General features: G+C 59.9%; 1 non-coding gene across 1 annotated transcript; it reads left to right on the forward strand.

The window, feature by feature from the left end:
• The first annotated feature begins 11,411 nt into the window (after positions 1–11,411).
• On the forward strand, positions 11,412–11,530 carry LOC131862407 (5S ribosomal RNA). Its single transcript, XR_009361423.1, has one exon. It is a non-coding gene; the product is annotated as a 5S ribosomal RNA (ribosomal RNA).
• Positions 11,531–15,000: the final 3,470 nt, after the last annotated feature.

Below are 15,000 nucleotides of genomic sequence, written 5' to 3' on the forward strand. Positions count from 1 at the left end.
TTACCAGCCGAAGGATGCAGTAGCAATAACAGGTATAGTTCCGCGGCGGCCGAGAAGACTCACTGCATAGGAATCGGGATGCGAGGCGAGGGATGCGGCGGGAAGGCCCCGACGGCTAAACGGAAGAGGCTGCAGGGCCGCCTCGGAATGGTCCAAGCATCGGATGCGATTGGGACGACTACCAGTGCCAACCCCTTATCCCGCGATGCGTCCGATACACAGATAGTTCCAAGGCGGCCGAGGAGCCTCACCGCATATCAATCGGGGTGCGAGGCGAGGGATGGGGCGGGAAGGCCCCAACGGCTAGACGGAAGAGGCTTCAGGGCCACCTCGGAATGGTCCAAGCATCGGACGCGCTTGGGGTGACTGCCAGTGCCAACCCCTTATCCCGCGATGCGTCCGATACACAGATGGTTCCAAGGCGGCCGAGGAGCCTCACCGCATAGCAATCGGGGGTGCGAGGCGAGGGATGGGGCGGGAAGGCCCCAACGGCTAGACGGAAGAGGCTTCAGGGCCGCCTAGGAATGGTCCAAGCATCGGACACGCTTGGGGCGACTACCAGTGACAGCCCCCTATCCCGCGATGCGTCCGATACGAAGATGGTTCCAAGGCGGCCGAGGAGCCTCACCGCATAGCAATCGGGGTGCGAGGTGGGGGATGCGGCGAGATGGCCCCAACGGCTAGACGGAAGAGGCCACAGGGCCGCGTCGGAATAGTCCAAGCATCGGACGCGCTTGGGGCGACTACCAGTGACAACCCCTTATCCCGCGATGCGTCCGATACGAAGATAGTTCCAAGGCGGCCGAGGAGCCTCACCGCATAGCAATCGGGGTGCGAGGTGGGGGATGCGGCGAGATGGCCCCAACGGCTAGACGGAAGAGGCTGCAGGGCCGCCTCGGAATAGTCCAAGCATCGGACGCGCTTGGGGCCACTACCAGTGACAACCCCTTATCCCGCGATGCGTCCGATACGAAGATAGTTCCAAGGCGGCCGAAGAGCCTCACCGCATAGCAATCGGGGTGCGAGGTGGGGGATGCGGCGAGATGGCCCCAACGGCTAGACGGAAGAGGCCACAGGGCCGCCTCGGAATAGTCCAAGCATCGGACGCGCTTGGGGCGACTACCAGTGACAACCCCTTATCCCGCGATGCGTCCGATACGAAGATAGTTCCCAGGCGGCCGAGGAGCCTCACCGCATAGCAATCGGGGTGCGAGGCGAGGGATGCGGCGAGATGGCCCCAAAGGCTAGACGGAAGAGGCTGCAGGGCTGCCTCGGAATAGTCCAAGCATCGGACGCGCTTGGGGCGACTACCACTGCCAACCCCTTATCCCGCGATGCGTCCGATACACAGATAGTTCCGAGGCGGCCGAGGAGGTGGGGGATGCAGCGAGATGGCCCCAACGGCTAGACGGAAGAGGCTGCAGGGCCGCCTCGGAATAGTCCAAGCATCGGACGCGCTTGGGGCGACTACCAGTGACAACCCCTTATCCCGCGATGCGTCCGATACACAGATAGTTCCGAGGCGGCCAAGGAGCCTCACCGCATAGCAATCGTGGTGCGAGGTGGGGGATGCGGCGAGATGGCCCCAACGGCTAGACGGAAGAGGCTGCAGGGCCGCCTCGGAATGGTCCAAGCATCGGATGCGCTTGGGGCGACTACCACTGCCAACCCCTTATCCCGCGATGCGTCCGATACACAGATAGTTCCAAGGCGGCCGAGGAGCCTCACAGCATAGCAATCAGGGTGCGAGGCGAGGGATGCGGCGAGAAAGCCCCAACGGCTAGAGGGAAGAGGCTTCAGGTCCGCCTCGGAATGGTCCAAGCATCGGACGCGCTTGGGGCGACTACCAGTGACAACCCCTTATCCCGCGACGCGTCCGATACACAGATAGTTCCAAGGCGGCCGAGGAGCCTCACCGCATAGCAATCGGGGTGCGAGGCGAGGGATGCGGCGAGAAGGACCCAACGGCTACACGGAAGAGGCTTCGGGGCCGCCTCGGAATGGTCCAAGCATCGGACGCGCTTGGGGCGACTACCAGTGACAACCCCTTATCCCGCGACGCGTCCGATACACAGATAGTTCCAAGGCGGCCGAGGAGCCTCACCGCATAGCAATCGGGGTGCGAGGCGAGGGATGCGGCGAGAAGGACCCAACGGCTACACGGAAGAGGCTTCGGGGCCGCCTCGGAATGGTCCAAGCATCGGACGCGCTTGGGGCGACTACCAGTGACAACCCCTTATCCCGCGACGCGTCCGATACACAGATAGTTCCAAGGCGGCCGAGGAGCCTCACCGCATAGCAATCGGGGTGCGAGGCGAGGGATGCGGCGAGAAGGACCCAACGGCTAGACGGAAGAGGCTTCGGGTCCGCCTCGGAATGGTCCAAGCATCGGACGCGCTTGGGGCGACTACCAGTGACAACCCCTTATCCCGCGACGCGTCCGATACACAGATAGTTCCAAGGCGGCCGAGGAGCCTCACCGCATAGCAATCGGGGTGCGAGGCGAGGGATGCGGCGAGAAGGACCCAACGGCTAGACGGAAGAGGCTTCGGGTCCGCCTCGGAATGGTCCAAGCATCGGACGCGCTTGGGGCGACTACCAGTGACAACCCCTTATCCCGCGACGCGTCCGATACACAGATAGTTCCAAGGCGGCCGAGGAGCCTCACCGCATAGCAATCGGGGTGCGAGGCGAGGGATGCGGCGAGAAGGACCCAACGGCTAGACGGAAGAGGCTTCGGGTCCGCCTCGGAATGGTCCAAGCATCGGACGCGCTTGGGGCGACTACCAGTGACAACCCCTTATCCCGCGACGCGTCCGATACACAGATAGTTCCGAGGCGGCCGAGGAGCCTCACCGCATAGCAATCGGGGTGCGAGGCGAAGGATGCGGCGAGAAGGACCCAACGGCTAGACGGAAGAGGCTTCGGGTCCGCCTCGGAATGGTCCAAGCATCGGACGCGCTTGGGGCGACTACCAGTGACAACCCCTTATCCCGCGACGCGTCCGATACACAGATAGTTCCAAGGCGGCCGAGGAGCCTCACCGCATAGCAATCGGGGTGCGAGGCGAGGGATGCGGCGAGAAGGACCCAACGGCTAGACGGAAGAGGCTTCAGGGCCGCCTCGGAATGGTCCAAGCATCGAACGCGCTTGGGGCGACTACCAGTGACAACCCCTTATCCCGCGACGCGTCCGATACACAGATAGTTCCGAGGCGGCCGAGGAGCCTCACCGCATAGCAATCGGGGTGCGAGGCGAGGGATGCGGCGAGAAGGACCCAACGGCTAGACGGAAGAGGCTTCAGGGCCGCCTCGGAATGGTCCAAGCATCGGACGCGCTTGGGGCGACTACCAGTGACAACCCCTTATCCCGCGACGCGTCCGATACACAGATAGTTCCGAGGCGGCCGAGGAGCCTCACCGCATAGCAATCGGGGTGCGAGGCGAGGGATGCGGCGAGAAGGACCCAACGGCTAGACGGAAGAGGCTTCAGGGCCGCCTCGGAATGGTCCAAGCATCGGACGCGCTTGGGGCGACTACCAATGACAACCCCTTATCCCGCGACGCGTCCGATACACAGATAGTTCCGAGGCGGCCGAGGAGCCTCACCGCATAGCAATCGGGGTGCGAGGCGAGGGATGCGGCGAGAAGGACCCAACGGCTAGACGGAAGAGGCTTCAGGGCCGCCTCGGAATGGTCCAAGCATCGGACGCGCTTGGGGCGACTACCAGTGACAACCCCTTATCCCGCGACGCGTCCGATACACAGATAGTTCCGAGGCGGCCGAGGAGCCTCACCGCATAGCAATCGGGGTGCAAGGCGAGGGATGCGGCGAGAAGGACCCAACGGCTAGACGGAAGAGGCTTCAGGGCCGCCTCGGAATGGTCCAAGCATCGGACGCGCTTGGGGCGACTACCAGTGACAACCCCTTATCCCGCGACGCGTCCGATACACAGATAGTTCCGAGGCGGCCGAGGAGCCTCACCGCATAGCAATCGGGGTGCGAGGCGAGGGATGCGGCGAGAAGGACCCAACGGCTAGACGGAAGAGGCTTCAGGGCCGCCTCGGAATGGTCCAAGCATCGGACGCGCTTGGGGCGACTACCGTTGCCAACCCCTTATCCCGCGATGCGTCTGATACACAGATAGTTCCGAGGCGGCCGAGGAGCCTCACCGCATAGCAATCGGGTTGCGAGGCAGATTATTGGGAAGGGAACCCCCTGGGATGCGGCTCAAGCAGTGCCCAAAGGGACTGGAATGCGGAATCACATCGAGAGACCCAAATGCTATACGAGGGCTCAAATCGAATTATCGATTTGGCCACGACATGGACACATCGGAACGACTACCTTTGCCGAACCACTCGCAATTGCATCCATACCGAAACCAATAGACATTTCCGTTAGAGCCCTCGCATAGCATTCGGGAATCTCGCATGCCCCTCTAAATCGACCAATGCTGGCGCTCAATGAAAATCCGAGCGCTACCACCGTTCGAGCGCCAGCATTGGTCGAGTTAGAGGGGCACGGGGGAGAATGCTCCAGTCAACACCTCCCCTATATAAGTTATTTGTCCGATTCTCGCACAACCGTAGTCTGCCTCGTCGAATCAAACAACGGTCCCAGATTCCGACTTCCGTTCCGTAGAGACCCAAAAGCTAGATGGAGGCTCGCAAGAAAGAGAGTCGGCGCATAGCAATCGGGTTTCTCGAACGTTTAGGGACCGAGCTCACTTGCGGATAGGGCAAAATCCGCCAAGCAACCCAAAAGCTAGACGGGGGCTCGAATCGAATCGCCTAGGCGGCCACAACAACGACGTGTTGGATCGACTACCAGTGCCAAACCATTCAGCAAGACTAGTCTGTGTCGAGGCCGGATAGAGATTCTCAGAGAGCGCCCGCATAGCATTTAGGAGACCTGCCGCGTCCCTCACACTCGACAAATGGTGGTGCACGTTTATAAATCCGAGCGATCCCAACCCTTTCAAGCACCAACATCGGTCGAGATAGAGGGGCACGGAGGGGGCTGCGTGAGACAACACAGTCCCCTATATAAGTTATTTGTCCGATTCTCACACATCCGAAGAATGGTCATCAAATCGGACAACAGCCCAAACTTCCGACTTCCGTCCCAGAAAGCCCAAGAGCTATCTAAAACGTTCATGGCCGGAACTCGATCGCGGCTATACCAGTCCGCCAAGCAACCCAAAAGCTAGACTGGAGCTCTAGTCGAATCACCTCTGTGGCCATTGCAAGGACGTGTTGGAGCGACTACCATTGCCGAACCATTCCGCAGGTCGAGTCCATACCAAGGCCGCATAGAGATTCACGATGAGCTCCTGCATAGCAATCAGGAGACTTGCCGTGTCCATCACAATCGATAAATCCTGGTGCAAGATTTTTGCATCCGAGCGCTCCAACCAGTCGAGCACCAGCATCAATCGACATAAACGGGCACGGGGGGAGGATGCTCGAGAACACTACCTCCCCTATATAAGTTATTTGTCCGATTCTCAAGCAGCCGAAGTCTGGTCATCGAATCGGGTCAAAGACCACAACTTCCGACTTTACCCACAATGCAAGTCATCGAATCGAACATCGGCCCCCGAGTCGGACTCCATGCGTATGTCAGGTCATCGGACCCAAATTCCGCCTTCCTGCGCATGGCGGGCCATCAATATCAACTCGGTCATCGGACCCAAACTCCGCCTTTTTGCGTATGGCACGCCTTCAAATCGGTCATCGGACCCAAATTCCGCCTTCCTGTGCATGGCGGGCCATCAACATCAACTCGGTCATCGGACCCAAATTCCGCCTTTCTGCGCATGGCACGCCATCAACTCGGTCATCGGACCCAAATTCCGCCTTCCTGCGCATGGCAGGTCATCGGACACAAATTCAGACCTCGCCAATATGCCTACGTATCGAATCGGTCATCGGACCCAACTTCCGACTTCATCCATACTGTAGGGTCTTTGAGGTTGGCGCGGTGCGCTCAACCCAGGGAGTCGACCCATCGAAGCATACACCTCCCCTATATAAGCTATTTGTCCGATTCCCACACCTGTGTAGTTTGCACCTCTGACCAGGACATCGACCCCAACTTCCGAACTCGACTGCAACGACGGCACCAGCGCCTTGGTGCGCACCTTGCGACGCACAGTCCCAACATTCGCCTTCCTGCACATGGCAGGTCATCGGACCCAAATTCCGACCTCGCGAGTATGCCTACATATCGAATCGGTCATCGGACCCAACTTCCGACTTCATCCATACCGTAGGGTCTTTGAGGTTGGCGCGGTGCGCTCAACCCGGGGAGTCGACCCAACGAAGCATACACCTCCCCTATATAAGCTATTTGTCCGATTCCCACACCTGTGTAGTTTGCACCTCCGATCAAGACATCGACCCCAACTTCCGAACTCGCCTCCAACGACCGAACCAGCGCCTTGGTGCGCACCTTGCAACGCACAGTGCCAACATTCGCCTTCCTGCACGTGGCAGGTCATCGGACCCAAATTCCGACCTCGCGAGTATGCCTACATATCGAATCGGTCATCGGACCCAACTTCCGACTTCATCCATACCGTAGGGTCTTTGAGGTTGGCGCGGTGCGCTCAACCCGGGGAGTCGACCCAACGAAGCATACACCTCCCCTATATAAGCTATTTGTCCGATTCCCACACCTGTGTAGCTTGCACCTCCGATCAGGACATCGACCCCAACTTCCGAACTCGACTAAAAAGACCGCACCAGCGCCTTGGTGTGCACCTTGCAACGCACAGTGTCAACATTCGCCTTCCTGCACATGGCAGGTCATCGGACCCAAATTCCGACCTCATGAGCATACCTACTAATCGAATCGGTCATCGGACCCAACTTCCGACTTCATCCATACCGTAGGGTCTTTGAGGTTGGCGCGGTGCGCTCAACCTGGGGAGTCGACCCATCGAAGCATACACCTCCCCTATATAAGCTATTTGTCCGATTCCGACACCTGTGTAGTTTGCACCTCCGCTCAGGACATCGACCCCAACTTCCGAACTCGCCTGCAACGACCGAACCAGCGCCTTGGTGCGCACCAAAAGTGCGCACTTTTGGAGGGCACTTTTGTGCGCTCCAAAGGTGCGCACTTTTGGAGGGCACTTTTCTGCGCTCCAAAGGTGCGCACTTTTGGAGGGCACTTTTTGGAGGGCACTTTTCTGCGCTCCAAAGGTGCGCACTTTTGGAGGGCACTTTTTGGAGGGCACTTTTCTGCGCTCCAAAGGTGCGCACTTTTGGAGGGCACTTTTTGGAGGGCACTTTTCTGCGCTCCAAAGGTGCGCACTTTTGGAGGGCACTTTTTGGAGGGCACTTTTCTGCGCTCCAAAGGTGCGCACTTTTGGAGGGCACTTTTTGGAGGGCACTTTTCTGCGCTCCAAAGGTGCGCACTTTTGGAGGGCACTTTTTGGAGGGCACTTTTCTGCGCTCCAAAGGTGCGCACTTTTGGAGGGCACTTTTTGGAGGGCACTTTTCTGCGCTCCAAAGGTGCGCACTTTTGGAGGGCACTTTTTGGAGGGCACTTTTCTGCGCTCCAAAGGTGCGCACTTTTGGAGGGCACTTTTTGGAGGGCACTTTTCTGCGCTCCAAAGGTGCGCACTTTTGGAGGGCACTTTTGTGCACTCCAAAGGTGCGCACTTTTGGAGGGCACTTTTCCTGTGCTCCAAAGGTGCACACCTAGGTGAGCACCTTCGACCACACCTTGTAGCACACCAAACTCTGACTTTCGACTTCATCCGCAATGCAGGGTCTTTGAGGTTGGCGCAATGCGCACAACCAGGGGAGTCGACCCATCAAACCCAACACCTCCCCTATATAAGCTATTTGTCTGATTCTCATACATGCGTAGCCTGCAGGAGCAATTAGGACATCGACCCCAACTTTCGGCTTCTAAACGAAAACAAGGTCTTTGAGGTTGGTGTAATGCGAACAACTAGGGGAGTCAACCCATCAAACCCAACACCTCCCCTATATAAGCTATTTGTCTGATTCTCATACATGTGTAGTCTACAGGAGCAATTAGGACATCGACCCCAACTTTTGACTTCTTAACGAAAACAAGGTCTTTGAGGTTGACGTAATGCGCACAACCAGGGGAGTCGACCCATCAAACCCAACACCTCCCCTATATAAGCTATTTGTCCGATTCTCATACATGTGTAGCCTGCAGGAGCCATTAGGACATTGACCCCAACTTTTGACTTCTTAACGAAAACAAGGTCTTTGAGGTTGGCGTAATGCGCACAACCAAGGGAGTTGACCCATCAAACCCAACACCTCCCCTATATAAGCTATTTGTCTGATTCTCATACATGTGTAGCCTGCAACAACGATTAGGACATCCACCCCAACTTCTGAATTCGTCTGCGTTGACCGCACCAAAGGTGCACGCCTTGGTGCTCACCAAAATCCGACTTCCGACTTCTTCTGCTATGCGGGGTCTTTGAGGTTGGCGCAGTGCGCACAACCAGGGGAGTCAACCCACCGAATGCAACACCTCCCCTATATAAGCTATTTGTCTGATTCTCATACATGCGTAGACTGCAGCAATGATTAGGACATCCACCCCAACTTTTGACTTCTTAAACAAGACAGGGTCTTTGAAGTTGGTGCAGTGCACACAACCAGGGGAGTCGACCCATCAAACGCAACACCTCCCCTATATAAAGCTATTTGTCCGATTCTCATACGTGTAGTCTGCAGCAGCGATTAGGACATCGACCCCAACTTCCGAATTCGTTTGCATTGACCGCACCAAAGGTGCACGCCTTGGTGTGCACCCTGGAGTGCACTTTGGTGCTCACCTCGGTGCACACTTTGGTGTGCACCTCGGTGTGCACCAAAGGTGCGCACCTTGGAGCGCACCAAAGGTGTACACTTTGGAGCGCACCACATAGGGTCTTTGAGAGGTTGGCGCAGTGCGCACACCAAGGTGGGTGTTGAGGTGCGTGCCGAGGTGGGTGGGTGCTAGGGTGCGCTCCATGGTGGGTGCCAGGGTGGGTGCGTGCTAGGGTGGATTCCAAAGAGGGTCATAGGGTGGGTGCCAAGGTGGGTTGGTGATATAGTGGGTTCAAAGGTGGGTACTAGGGTGGGTTCCAAGGTGGGTCACAAGTTGGGTGCCAGGATGCGTGGGTGTTAGGTTGGGTGCCAAGGTGGGCTCCTGCGTGGGTGGGTGCTAGGGTGGGTTTCAAGGTGGACGCGAGGGCGGGTGCCAAGGTGGGTAACAAGTTGGGTGTTAGGATGGGTGAGTGCTAGAGTGGGTGCCAAGGTGGGTGGGTGCTAAGGTGGATGCCAAGGTGGTTCACAGGGTGGGTGGGTTCTAGGGTGAGTTCCAAGGTGGGTCACAGGTTCAGTGCTAGGGTGGGTGTCAAGGCGGGTGTCGAGGTGCCTGGGTGCTAGGGTGTGGATGCCAATGTGGGTCATAGGGTGGGTACTAGGGTGGGCTGCAATGTGGGTGCCAAGGTGGGTAACATGCTCGGTGGGTTCTAAATTGGGTGCCAGGGTGGGTGTGCACCCACCTTGCCCGAGGTGGGTGCCAAGGTGCCAGTGTGGGTGGGTGCTAAGGTGGATGCCAAGGTGGGTGAGAAGGTGGGTGATAGGTTGAGTGGTAGGATGGGTGGGTGCCAAGATGGGTCACAGGGTGGGTGCAAGGGTGGGTAGGTGCTAGGGTTGGTGTCAGGGTGGGTGGGTGCTAGGTTGGGTTCCAAGGTGGGTGCGAGGGTGAGTGTCAAGGTGGGTCACAGGTTAGGTGCTAGGATGGGTGAGTGCTAGGGTGCAAAGGTGCCAGGGTGGGTGCTAGGATGGGTCGATGCTAGGGTGAGTGGCAAGGTGGGTCCACAAGTGTCAAGGTGGGTGCCGAGGTGGGTGCCAAGTCGGCGACTGCTATGGTGGATGCCAAGGTGGGTCACGGGGTGGGTGCCAAGTTGCTAGGTTGGGTTCCAAGGTGGGTGCCAACGTGGGTGCTAGGGTGCGTGGGTTAAAGGGTGTGTCACAACGTGGGTGCCAGGATGGGTGCGCACCCACACTGGCCAAGACGGGTGCGGGTGCAAGGTTGGGTTCCAAGCCCGGTCACAGGCTGGGTGCTAGGATGGGTGGGTGCCAAGGTGGGCACCAGGGTGGGTGCACCCACCCTGGCCAAGGTGGGTCACGGGGTGGGTCCTAGGGTGGGTAACGGGGTGGGTACTAAGGTGCGTGCCAAGGTGGGTCATAGGGTGGGTGCCAAGGTGGGCACCAGGGTGGGTGTGCACCAACCCTAGCCAGGGTAGGTCACGGGGTGGTTGTCGGGGTGGGCGTCAAGGAGCCAAGGTGGGTGGCAAGTAGCCAAGTTGCGTGCCAAGGTGGGTGTCGGGGTGGGTGCCAAGGATCCAAGGTGGGTGCCAAGGAACCAAGGTGGGTGTCTGGGTGGGTGCCGAGGTGGGAGCCAGGGTGGGTCCCAAGGTGAGTGCAAAGGTGGGTGCCAGGGTCAAGGTGAGTGCCAATGTGGGTTCCAAGGTGCCAGGGTCAGGGTGAGTGCCAATGTGGGTTCAAAGGTGCTAAGTTGGGTGCGAGGTTGGGTGCGAGGGTGGGTGGGTGCCAAGGTGTGCTAGGTGGAAGCCCGGGTGGGTCGGCATCCCATGGGTGTCGAGTTGGGTGCCTGATGGGTGCTTCTTGTCAAGTTTTAGTCGTCGGGACTCATTTCGAGCCTTAGAGGTCGTTTCTTGTCCGGTTGCCCTGTCTTCGACCTGGGAACCCAATTTTGGTCCTCGGGTCCCATTTTTTTTTGTCTCGCATCCCACTTTTGGCCTGTGGCCTTTTCGGGGTCGATTCTCGTTTTGGGCATCAGAGCATGTTTCTTCTCCTAAAACCCAATATTTGTTTATTAAGTCTCGGAACACATTTTTGTTCTCGTGGACCCATCATGGGTCTTGGAACGCATTTGTGGTCCTTGGGTCCCATTTTGCATCCCGAAACTTGTGTTTTGGTGCTTGATCCCTATTTTGGGTGCCCACCTTGCACCAAGTGCGCACCCGGGGCAAACCGAGCGCCTTGGTGCACCGGGGCAAGATCGAGCGTGCACCCGAGGCGCCCCGAACATGCACCAAGGTGCACTCGGCCCACATGTGAGCGCAGGTCGTTGCGCCCGAGGTGGTGTGTGGGCACCGCGTTGCAGACGGGACACTGCACGCACACGACGCCCCCTCCAGGTGCACGCACGTAGGCCGGGCCGGGTGCACACCCGACGCCCTAGCAAGGTGCGCGCACCCGGGCAGGGCTCACACTTGGCGAACGGGGCGCACTTCGCGAGGGAGGGTGTGCACCTCGACGGGGGTGGGTGGCCGGGGTGGATTCGCACGTGGGTCGCGGTTTGCTAAGTACACACTGCGACAAGCTCATAACGGGTGCGATCATACCAGCGTTAGTGCACCGGATCCCATCAGAACTCCGCAGTTAAGCGCGCTTGGGCCGGAGTAGTACTGGGATGGGTGACCTCCCGGGAAGTCCCGGTGTTGCACCCTTTTTTAGTTTTTCGCCGGGCGTCGCAATGCTATTTGAATAAACCTTTTGCCCGTTTGCGTTCTCGTCGGGGCCGGGCCGGGCCGGGGTGCGCTGCCCGCACTACCGCGCGCGCGGGGGCGACACCGAGCGCGCACCCGAGGCGCCCCGAGCACACAGGCCACGGTGCAACCCGGGCGTTGTGCGCGCACCCCGGTGCGCCCGAGGTGCTGCGCGCGCACCCAGGTGAAATCGGTGTGCACCTCGGCCAGTGCGCGCTCGGTCGAGTCGCGCACGTTGGCCAAGGTGCACGGTGATGTTTCTTACTCTAAGGTTCCGCACCAGACGCCCGGGACAGGTGAGCGAAGCTGGGCGGGGCCGGGTGCGCGGCCGGGGCAGGTGCACGCAGCTGGAGAGAGCTTTGGAGCACACTTCGGAGCGCACCAATGATGCGCTCCATTCAAAAGTTTCCTGAAAAGGCAAAAAAAGTTGAGATTATAGAATTTCCCACTTGAGAGATTGTAAAAAAAAAAAATTTAAAATGAAGGAAACGCGGGTGCCAAGGTGTGCGCAGCCCAGCCAAGGTGTGCGCACCAAGGCGCCCACCCTGGCGAAGGTGCACGCAAGGTGCGCACCCGAGGCAAACCGGACAATTAACCCAACTTTCGACTTCGCGCGCACCTTGGAGCGCACTTCGGAGCGCTCCTTGGTGCGCACCAATCTTGGGCACCTCGGAGTGCACCATGGCGCCCACCAAGGTGCGCACCCGGGGCAAACCGAGCTCCGACTTCGTGCGCACCTTGGAGCGCACGAAAGGTGCGCACCATGGCGCCCACCAAGGTGCGCAGCCCAGCCAAGGCGTGCGCATCAAGGTGCGCACCCTGGCGAAGGTGCGCACCCGGGGCAAACCGAGCTCCGACTTCGTGCGCACCTTGGAGCGCACAAAAGGTGCGCAACCCAGCCAAGGTGTGCGCACCCCGGTCAAACCGAGCTCCGAATCGTGCGCACCAGAGGTGCACGCCATCGTGCGCACCTTGGAGCACACTTCGGAGCCCTCCTTGGTGCGCGCCGATGTTGCGCACCTCGGAGCGCACCCGGGGAAAACAATGCAATTAACCCGACTTTCGACTTCGTGGGCACCTCGGAGCGCTCTCGGGTTCGCACCTCGGAGCACACCGAGGTGCGCACCTTTGATGCGCTGCCTTCACCAATTTCCAGAAAAGGCAAGAAAACATTGAGAAGGTGTGCGCACCGAGGTGCCCACCCTGGCGAAGGTGCACGCGAGGTGCGCACCCGGGGCAAACCGGGCTCCGACTTCGTGCACGCCGCACCTTGGAGCACACTTCGGAGCGCTCCTTGGTGCGCACCAGGGCGCGCAACCCAGCCGAGGTGCCCACCCCGGCGAAGGTGCACGCGAGGTGCGCACCCGGGGCAAACCGGGCTCCGACTTCGTGCACGCCATGGTGCCCACCGCGGCGAAGGTGCACGCGAGGTGCGCACCCGGGGCAAACCGGGCTCCGACTTCGTGCACGCCGCACCTTGGAGCACACTTCGGAGCGCTCCTTGGTGCGCACCATGGTGCCCACCAGGGCGCGCAACCCCGCCGAAGGTGCACGCGAGGTGCGCACCCGGGGCAAACCGGGCTCCGACTTCGTGCACGCCGCACCTTGGAGCACACTTCGGAGCGCTCCTTGGTGCGCACCATGGTGCCCACCAGGGCGCGCAACCCCGCCGAAGGTGCACGCGAGGTGCGCACCCGGGGCAAACCGGGCTCCGACTTCGTGCACGCCATGGTGCGCACCGCGGCGAAGGTGCGCACCCGGGGCAAACCGGGCTCCGACTTCGTGCACGCCGCACCTTGGAGCACACTTCGGAGCGCTCCTTGGTGCGCACCAGGGCGCGCAACCCAGCCGAGGTGCCCACCCCGGCGAAGGTGCACGCGAGGTGCGTACCCGGGGCAAACCGGGCTCCGACTTCGTGCACGCCGCACCTTGGAGCACACTTCGGAGCGCTCCTTGGTGCGCACCATGGTGCCCACCAGGCCGCGCAACCCAGCCAAGGTGTGCGCACCAAGGTGCACGCGAGGTGCGCACCCGGGGCAAACCGGGGTCCGACTTCGTGCACGCCGCACCTTGGAGCACACATCGGGGCGCTCCCGGGTTCGCACCGGCGTTGCGCACCGTGGTGGGCACCTCGGAGCACACCAAGGTGGGCAGCGAGGTGCGCACCTTTGATGCGATGCCTTCACTAATTTCCATAAAAGGCAAAAAAAAAACGAGATTTTAAAATTTCCGTTTTGAAAGATAGTGAGAAAAAGGGAATGCTGGTGCCATCTTGAGCCCGCCCTGGTGCGCAGCCCAGCCAAGGTGTGCGCACCAAGGTGCCCACCCTGGCGAAGGTGCGCGCCCGGGCAATTAACCCAACTTCCAACTTCGCGCGCGCCAGGGTGGGAGCGCACCCAACAACCGGGCCTGGGAAGAGCCAATGCGAGAAACCCCACCAAACGCTCTGACAAAAAAAGAGGGGGCGCTCCAGTAACCCCGCTTCGGAGCGCACCCTGGGCAAACCCAGCCAAGGTGCCCACCCCGGCCAAGGTGCAGGCGAGGTGCGCACCCGGGGCAAACCGGGCTCCGACAACGTGCACGCCGCACCTTGGAGCACACTTCGTAGCGCTCCCGGGTGCGCACCTCAGAGCACACCAAGGTGGGCAGCGAGGTGCGCACCTTTGATGCGCTGCCTTCACTAATTTCCAGAAAAGGCAAAAAAAAAAGGAGATTTTAAAATTTCCGTTTTGAAAGATAGTGAAAAAAACGGAACGCGCGTGCCATCTTGAGCCCGCCCTGGTGCGCAGCCCAGGTAAGGTGCCCACCCTGGCAAAGGTGCGCACCCGGGCAATTAACCCTACTTCCGACTTCGTGCGCGCCAGGGTGGCAACCGGGCCTCGGAAGAGCCAATGCGAGAAACCCCACCAAACGCTCCGACAAAAAAAGAGGCGGCGCTCCAATAACCCCGCTTCGGAGCGCAGCCGGGGCAAACCCAGCCAAGGTGCCCACCCCGACGAAGGTGCACGCGAGGTGCGCACCCGGGGCAAACCGGGCTCCGACAACGTGCACGCAGCACCTTGGAGCACACTTCGAAGCACTCCCGGGTGCCCACCGGCGTTGCGCACCGTGGTGGGCAGCGAGGTGCGCACCTTTGATGCGCTGCCTTCACTAATTTCCAGAAAAAGGCAAACAAAAATGAGATTTTAAAATTTCCGTTTTGAAAGATAGTGAAAAAAAAGGAACGCGGGTGCCATCTTGAGCCCGCCCTGGTGCGCAGCCCAGGCAAGGCATGCGCACCAAGGTGCCCACCCGAGGTGCACACGCGGGGCAAACCGGGCTCCGACTTCGTGCAGGCCGCACCTTGGAGCACACTTCGGAGCGCTCCTTGGTGCGCACCATGGTGCCCACCAGGGCGCGCAACCCAGCCAAGGTCTGCACACCAAGGTGCC

The sequence above is a fragment of the Cryptomeria japonica genome, unplaced genomic scaffold (genome assembly GCF_030272615.1).
Source record: "Cryptomeria japonica unplaced genomic scaffold, Sugi_1.0 HiC_scaffold_42, whole genome shotgun sequence".
Classification (NCBI taxonomy): domain Eukaryota; kingdom Viridiplantae; phylum Streptophyta; class Pinopsida; order Cupressales; family Cupressaceae; genus Cryptomeria; species Cryptomeria japonica.